Source organism: Hemicordylus capensis, chromosome 1 (assembly GCF_027244095.1).
Source record: "Hemicordylus capensis ecotype Gifberg chromosome 1, rHemCap1.1.pri, whole genome shotgun sequence".
Classification (NCBI taxonomy): Eukaryota; Metazoa; Chordata; class Lepidosauria; order Squamata; family Cordylidae; genus Hemicordylus; species Hemicordylus capensis.
Genome location: NC_069657.1, coordinates 90356077 through 90365429, shown reverse-complemented (window position 1 = coordinate 90365429; position 9353 = coordinate 90356077).

Here is a 9353-nt window from a genome sequence, read left to right as displayed (position 1 = left end):
TCTTCTTGTATTTTAAATTGTTTTAATTATGTTAATGTTTTAATGGTTTTATATTTTGAACCACCCAGGGACCTTTTTTGTATGGGGCGGTATATAAATGTACTAAATAAATAAAAAATAAATAAACAAGTAGCATTTCTGAGGATGCTACCTTGGGGGTGTGTGTGTCCCCTGGACTTCAATATGCTAACTAAAAGCCCAAATATGGCTTCCAGGACCTCCCAACACAGTTGGTGCCAATGTGCACCACGACAGCTGAATCCTCCCCAGCACTGCCTAACAGCCTATCTAGATGCCGTGTGACATCCGCAACCTTCACACCAGGCAGTCAAATCACTGTGCAGTCTACATGCAGGTCACAGAGCCATCTCTCTATACCCCAATGATCAAATTACCCTCTACTAGGAGGCCCCCACGCACCAGAGGAGTATCCTCTGTGTGAGAGGATATAGGCCCATCATTCACGGAAGGGGTTCCTTCTAAAGGAGCATTTCCCTCTTCCTCAGAATGATATCCTCCTTCCCCAAGACCTTCATTTTCCCTGACAGCAGAGGAGCCATCAGCAGAGGCGTATCTAGGGAAAATAGTGCCTAGGGCAAGCACTGAAATTGCGCCCCTGTCCAAACAGGAATGATGGGACTTGTAGTCAACAATATCTGGAAATCCCTGTTAAAAGGAACACTGTACCATCTAGACATGGTTGTTGATCAAAACCTGAAAACATGAGCCAGCTCTGTTAAAGACTTAGAACAACAGTCAGGAGTTATGTGAGGATTCCAAGTGTAATTTTCTCTGTCTCATCTCATGCTTTTAAAAAACATTACTTTGTCCTAGAGGATCACCTGCCCAAATAGCCACAAGCAAAATAGGAGAAGAAGAAGGTGGTGGTGGTGGTCTATAAACCAGTGAATGATTCCTGCCAGTCTTTGTCATATGATGACTGTTGGCTCATGATGGGGTATATGTGCATTCACCACACCAGTGCTTACTTTGACACCAAGAGGGAGGAGGATGCATTAGTTTGCCAAACTAGACAGAGGCATTTGCAACAGGAGCAGACAGCCAAGTTCTGCCAGGGCCAAAACCAGCCCCTGCCAGACTAAGAAATCATTGTAATTTGCCCCTTCCTGTCACAAGCAGTGTGGTGTTCTTTTATTATTGACTCTAACTCTCAGATATCCCAGTCATGAGTGGAAAATTCAGGGTCAATTTACAAGAGACACATTTTCTACATGGAAGTTTGTTCTGTGCAGGTGTGACCAAACTGCGGTCCGGCACTGGGGTGGGGGGTAGCTTTAAGAGCGGCGGGAGGGTTTACTTACCCCTCCCGCCACTTTCCTGCTCTGGCGCTGTAATGTTCAGAGTAATTGGGGCAGCAGGATACCTCCCTGCCGCCCCTTCCCCGCTGCTGCTCTGCAAACTTCCCAGTAGTCCTTTGTGCGCACGCACCTCAGTCCGGACCAGTCCGGAGGCCTTTACAATGGCCTCCGGACCGGTCCGGGCCCATCCCTACTACTCGGAGGCCTCTCTGTAAGCCCCACCCACCTGCCGATCCTCTGCAAACTGCAGAGCTCTTCTCTCCTCACCTCTCAACCGATCGGTGGGTGGGCGGGGCTTCCAGAGAGGTCTCCGAGTAGGCCTCCCTGAAGCCTGAACACGGCAGGCCACAAGCAAGCCAGGAAGGAGGCAGGCAGAGTTCTCTACAGCAGACCCTCAGCCCAGGCTGAGAGGTGAGGAGAGAAGAGCTCTGCAGTTTGCAGGCTGATCAGATCCTAGGCCTTGCCAATCCTAGGCCAGAGCTGGAGGCAAGGCAAGCAGGCTGTCAAGTGGCTGAGGGGCCCTGGGGCTGGGCAGGTTGGCAATGGGGTGGGGGTGGCAGGAACTGGCATGGCGCCCCCTACCCAGTGGCACCTAGGGCACATGCCCTAGGTGCCCCCCCCCATTCCACCTATGGCCATCAGCCTGGGAGTGGGATGCTTCTAGTACATTCCTGATAATCTCATCCATGTGCCTCTCTGACTCTGAGCTTCTCCAGATCAGCCACCTTGGCTTTAAGGGAGAAAACCTGTTCCCTGAGAGCCGGGAACAACTTGCACTGAGCACACACCCATGACTTCTGCCCATCAAGCAGATCGTCATACATGCAACACTATGTGCACTGGGAAGTGAACCCTCCCCTGCTGGCTTCCTATCTTCATGACTGGTTTTGTTGGCTGTTTAGAGTATTTGAGATTGTTGGTCATTTATTTAACAGTTAAAACTTTCTTTCCCAAGAATATGAAAGAGGGAGTAGTACTTAACTTCAATTCCTGCTGGGCTCTTTGTGATCACAGGGTCTCCTTTTGAGCTCCCCCACTTCCCCCACATACTTCTGCGCTAAACTCCACACCAAACTCTAATGGCCCTGTTTGCTAATCAAAGTTCTGCTTGCTAATTTCTCAGGTCATTGCCTCTTATGTAAAGAGTAGGCTTCAAACTGAGGCAAACTGGCTCAACGGGCTCTGCAGGAATATGGTCCCTCACACCAGATGTCACTCAGCTCAGCCCTAGCCCCTCTCCAGGCAAGCCCTGGCAAAAACCAAAACATAGAGAGGCTATTCCCGTGATGGGGAAAACCAGGCTAAATGAGCCCAGCCCAGTTTTCCCCCATCATGAGAACCACTGGGCTCGTGGGCAAGCCCAATGGTTCTCTGGTGGCTATCCCGCCAAAGAAGCCCTCCCCTTAACTGAGGTTAGCAGAGCGAGCACTCTGCCAACCTGGGTTTTTTGTTCTCCCACCGGGAGGCTGAAACAAGCCTCCCGGTCCTGGGGGTCTCCCCAGGATGACCCACGCACACGTGTGGGGCATTCTGGGACTTCCAGGGGCCAGGTGGCCCTCAATCTCCACCACCCCAACCAGCTTCATGACGGAACTGGTAATTGGCCGCCCAGGGATGGCTTGGCGATCACTTGTGGGGAGGGGTAAGTTAGCCCACTCTCCCTGCAGCCCCTCAAATTCTCCCCCTCTTCCTGTTTGTTTGTTTGAAGAAAAAGAAGTTGATGGTGGTGGTGGTTGTTGTTGTTAGAAAAGTCTGCCACGTTCTTGGGTGGTGTCTTCTCCTCCTTACAGAATTAGGCTCAAACTGGGGTGAAGCTTAGCTCTGGGGTGCTGTGTCCCTACACCATCAGGGCCGCCTTTGAAGTTGGGCAGTAGCTCAGGCAGGTCCCTTACCTCAACAAAGCACTGCCCATCATGTTGCCTGTTCGGTATAAGCCATAAGGGGTGGGGGTTTGCTGGGGATCACTCTGGGAAATGCCTTATTTTGTGCTGGAATACCAGTGATGAAAAGGGCAGAAAAATAAAAGATAGGAAGTACCAGCAAAACATGACAGAGTGACTGCAAACTATTTCACCCACTACCATCACTAATCTTAGAGTAGGAGACTAACGTTATGAGAGTTTGGGGAAAACATGTAATCCACTGTTCATCTCTGTTGAATACCCTGCCATTACTAGCACAATTTGTGACTTAGGTTTTTGTCTTGGTGCCAGAAGGAGAATAAAATTTAGTAGTAGAAGAAAATGAATCAATTTACTTAATCTGACTTTAATTATGTCTGTAATGAGGGTATAATTTCATCCTTCTCCAGTGCAGAACATGGTTTTAATTATGGGAACAAAAACAATGGAATGAAAGCAATATTATTATAACTGTAATTTCCTCCCACTTTTTCTCTGCTGCATCAAATGCTCAATAAAGAAAGCAAAATAAGGTAGCAATGAGCAGCCTTTCAGCCAGCACTTTGGCGAAAACCAAGAACAAACAAACAGAAAAGCAAAACATAATTAGAAAAGCATAGAGAACATTATTTTTTCTAATTTAGACCCTTTCTTATAGCTTTAAGTTGTCTGAGCTTGTTTTTTGGGCACTAACTATTTTGTCATCTCATTTTTTTTTTCTTGTTCCTGAAGAAATGTCATTCTTGCCTTGGGGGAAGCAAAGCATAGTAATGAGATGTAGCTAAGAGATGACAATACACAACATTAGAAAGAGTGTATGGAATGGTTCCAACATGCAGATGCTCTTCCTGGAGATTAATTTAAAAATCTGATCATTTTATTCAGTTTAACACCCCCCCCCCCCGCCCCCCCACAAAAAGGTCTCACTCTTGTAAGGATGCTCTCAGGAATTCACCTACATGGTGAATTACCTAGCTTGTGTCAATAGAACTGTTTTCCATTTTTAGCTGTAAGATTAATGCATATATTGTCATCTTTCCTCAGAGAGAGGAGAACCAGTCTTGTGGTAGCAAGCATGAATTGTCCCCTTTGCTAAGCAGGGTTCACCCTGGTTTGCATTTGAAAGGGAGACTATATGTGAGCACTACAGTGTAAGATATTCCCCTTAAGGGATGGGGCTAATCTGGGAAGAGCACCTCCTTGCTTGAATGTACAAGGTTCCAAGTTCCCTCCCTGGCATCTCCAAGATAGAGCTGAGAGACTCCTGCCTTTAACCTTGGAGAAGCCTCTGCCAGTCTAGGTAGACAATACTGAGCTATATGGACCAATGATCTGACTCAGTATGAGGCAGTTTCCTATGATCATCTCTTTAATGTGCATCTAAAAGTACAATATGTAAAATGGCCAGGACTGTGAGTCTCAATTGTGGTAGCCTCTTCAACTTATTGGCTTCAATCCAAACACAGGCAGCAACCCACACTCTACTGCAGCATAATCCTGTTGAGCCTATGGCAATCATGCTGTTTGGTGGGAAGAAGGGGGCAAATCCAGTCCCTTCACTTCCCCAAAAACAGCTGATTGTATGTTATCACCAATTTTCATAACATGCTTATATGAGGTCAGCCCTGTTTGTATATGAGGCATCTTACCATGTGCACCAAAGCCTGTTTCCATCCACATTCCCCAAAATTACCTCTAGAGGCCGGGGACTAATTTTTAACATTCTTTCCTTACTGTGTGATCCTTAACAAAGCTGAGACCAACCTTTTGTTCAGAGATCCCTTAATGGAACAGCAACTGCACAGACACTACATGTGCAAGAATCTCTAGGCTGAGGTCAGCATCCAGTTCCTAGGTTTGCAGAAGGAGTTCTGGACATGTACTATCCATGTTCATGATTGAAACATAAAATGGAGGACAGTTTCTGATAGGATTCTCATTCCATTGCCTTTGTAGGACATTGAATATCCCACTGAACTCATACGCCCTATGCTGCCTTCCGTTCCTTGTTGCCTGAAATGCTGTTTTCACTAGCAATAGTGCTGACAAAAATAAAAATAAAAAACATGCTGTGATAAGTTCAAACTAGAGTTACATAATCACTCATAGTGAGTTTTCATTTTCTGAAGGTGACAAATATCTTCTGAACCATTATCTGTGACATTTGGGAAATGGAGGGGGGAATACACCTAACAATGCTTAGATGGTTTTGGTTTTGAACTAAAAGGGAGTAAGTTGTCAGAAATTATTGATGATCAGATAGTATGATGCTTTTTTTCTGTGGCAAAAGTAAACGTGAAGAGGAAACAAGATTATAAAATGGAGTGGGGAATGACAGCAACCTCAAAAGAGAGCAAAATTCAAAAATCAGGGGATAAACAAGACAAATGGATTAATGCATCTACTAGGTAGGCTTGCTTAAATGCAAGGATTCTGATTCCTTTTTGGGGTGAAAGTAAAGGAAAGTTACATCTTTTTTTAGGATAGTTGCCCACACAATAGCAGACACTGCTGTCATCTTGTATAGGATATATTGAATCCAAGTGACAAAGCTGACAAAAAGACATATGTGGTTTTATGTTCTTGTGTACTTTATTGCACACATTAGTTTCTGGGAAGGTGAAAAAATGGGGAGCTCAATGGACCATAAATCTTTGCTGACACTCTTCATGATATTGTCTCCTTTTGTTAGGGAAACTGAAGGTGACATACTGTACCTGCTTTCAATGTGATGTGAGATGTCTCCTAGGCAGAGAGGCCACTGTACTTATATCATGAGATTCCAGTTATATGAAAGAACAATAATGAACCATTTTTAAAAATAAATCTTATTCTTTATTGCCTTTACTCTTAGTATAGCCCTACTTTTTAATTACAAGGAGATGGCTCAGAAACACATGAGAATTTATTATCCCATAATCACCACAAAAATGAAGGAAATTCATCAGAATGAGGAGACTGCAGGCCAGGCTGTGGAGGTAGAGAAACTATCTGATACACTTCTCCAATGTAATGTTCCTCCTTGGAAAGAACCCTGAAATTCTCTTCAAATTTCAGTTTCATTTTTGGAGGAATCCTGAAATTCCTTTTTTAATTCACTTTCAATCCCCTATGGAGAAATTTAAGTTTCAAACCAGCATTCCTTCATCAATGCCATCTGCACATCTGTTTCTCGCTCTTAACATGAGTTTAAAAATGGCAGTACTAATAACTGCCAGACCCCAAACTTCACCTCCTGCAGCCTGACATGTTGCTGAAAAATGTATCTTCTTTTCTTCATGGCATATATGGGTTGTCATACTCTGAACTGCCAAGAGTGCAGTAAATAATATGGTACCCAAGTCAGGAAAACAAACTGAGGCGAGTCTCACGAACAGTGAGACTCGCTGTAAGGGGGTTAGCAGGGGGAGCGAGCTTAGCCCACTCTCCCTGCAGACAATCACCAGGCAGCCCTGGGCAGCTGGATTGGCCGCCCACACGACTGCCGGCTCTGTGACGGAGCTGGTGGGGGCTGCAGGGATCAGGGGCCGCACAACCCCCAGAAGTTCCCGGATGCCCCACGTGAGTGCATGGGGCATCCTGAAGAAACCCCTGAGCCCAGGAGAATGCTTGCAGCCTCCCAGTCGGGGGTCTACTCCTGTGTCGTCACGTGCCGTGGCAACTCATGAGCAAAATGCCAAGGTTAACAGAGTGCTCGCTCCATTAACTTTGGCTAAGAGGAAGGGGAATTAGTGAGGTTTGCTGCCGGGAGCCGCACAGCTCCCATTGCAGCACACGATTGCCAAAAAGCGGGCTAGGCTCCTTAAGCTGTGAGAATCGCCTCACTGTTATATAACATTTACAGAGCCCCTCTTGAGGATCTATAGCACTTCGCATACAATGAGGCTATTCACTCGACTGCAGGAAAGCAAGCTAAGGGAGCCCAGTAAGGCTCTCCACACTGCTCATGTGGAGATCCTCACTATCTCAGTAACCTTTAAAAGGTAAAGTAAAATGTGCCGTTGAGTCAGTGTTGATTCCTGCCAACCACAGAGCCCTGTGGTTGTCTTTGGTAGAATACAGGAAGGGTTTACCATTGCCATCTCCTGCGCAGTATGAGATGATGCCTTTCAGCATCTTTCCTATATTGCTGCTGCCTGATATAGGTGTTTCCCATAGTCTGGGAAACGTACCAGCTGGGACTCGAACCAGATGAACTCATGACCAGCCCATGACCTGGTAAGGCTGTCCATGAGAACCGCTGGGATCATTCCTGATCCCACCGTTCCTACCCAGGTTTAAAGTGAAGTAGGAGAACACGTGCACACCTTCTAGGAACATAGGAACAAAGGAAGCTGCCATATACTGAGTGCCATATGCTGAGCCAGACCATTAGTCTATCTAGATCAGTATTGTCTTCACAGACTGGCAGCGGCTTCTCCAAGGTTGCAGGCAAGAGTCTCTCTCAGCCCTATCTTGGAGAAGTCAGGGAGGGAACTTGGAACCTTCTGCTCTTCCCAGAGAAGCTCCATCCCCTAAGAGGAATATTTTACAATGCTTCCATTTCTAGTCTCCCTTTCATATACAACCATGGTGGACCCTGCTTAGCTAAGGGGACAAGTCATGCTTGCTACCACAAGACCAGCTCTCCTCTCCTCAGCTCTCCTCTCCTACCTCACCCTGGGATCATGTGGGCACTTAGGCTGCTTGCAGCTCCTCCAAGGCTGCCAGCAGCCATCCTTGCCATAGAGATGTGGGAGTGGAGAGCAATCCGGGAGCGTGACATTTCACAACTGGCTGTGCAGCTCAAGTGGTGCATTGTAGGAATCCTGACAGCTTGGTTTTCTCCCCGCATTCTGCTTGCAGCTGTGCCACTTGCTGCTGTGCCACTTGTCTGGGCATGTGGTAGCGTGGAGCCCTGTTCAAACTCTGATCAAGTGAGGGAAGGCAGGTAGGCTCCTGCCTACCCTCCAGCCCTCTGTTTGGTCATTTGAATGACCTTTATGTGCCCTAACATTGGGCTGGATTGGATTATTCTTACCTCCTGATCCAGCCTATCATGGGGAAGATGCCAGAAGTTGTCTGCCTTCTTCACCCACAAGCCATCCTGTTCTCTTCTTCACCACCCACATAGGGATGAACCATGTGAATGCTGCCTATTTTCCCCCTTCATTGATTCTGGAAATCAACTGTATGATCTAGCCAATGAATGTTGAAGTTTATACATGTAGACAGCATTTGCTATTTTGCATTTTAATCTAAAATTTTACGAGAAGCGGTCTTTGAACCTTGCAGTGAATCGCCGGGGCGGGGGCGGGGGGGGGGACCAGGAAGGAAATTATCCACATTCAGCCCTAGATAAAAGCAGACTGAATGTAGGACTGAATGAGAGAACTGGGAAAGGCAATTTGCAAGGATTGAAGTAGTGCCTAGCTTTGTTGCTGTTGACCATGTGTCTCATGAGAAACCTTTGGCACCACTTCATGCTAAAGTTAACATGGGTGGTTTCCAGATAGCAAACTTTACACTGCAAATAGTGGTGTAAATTGTGATGTTTTATGGTGCAGATTTAAAACCGCAGCTGAAATCCATTGCCTCCTGCAATGGGCAAATACAGCTATTGTCCCCACACCCCAGTGCCAAGGAAGACACAGACGCCATCAGTTGGGATAAAAGGGCCACATCTTTATTAATGTGGAATAATCAGCGAACTGCACAGAAATAGACTCCACCACCCCACAGTGTGGGCCTAACTAAGGCCGGCTGTCCTTGCCCATGCATAAAATTGGTGACACACCTTGACTCAGGCTAGAAGTGGGATAAACCTGCTTCATCCCACTCATTGTCAACCCCCTAAGGAGTCAGGGCAACTTCTAGGGCTTCATACCCTTACCCCCTAAGCCGCTCAGCCTTTAAGTTTTATGAAGCCCTGAATCAGGTTTCCTGGTGAATCAAAGTCCCTGAGCTGCTAAGCCTCTAAGGACTGATTGTCTAATCCACCCTTTTATCTCTCCAAGGGTGCTCACCGGTCTCAAATCCTTACACACCTCCACCCAGCATGCACTGTACCTACCCAGCTGTGACCTAACTAACTAAGACTAGGAGACAAAGAACGGAATAGGCAAGAAGAACGGAATAGCCAAAAAGGCCAATA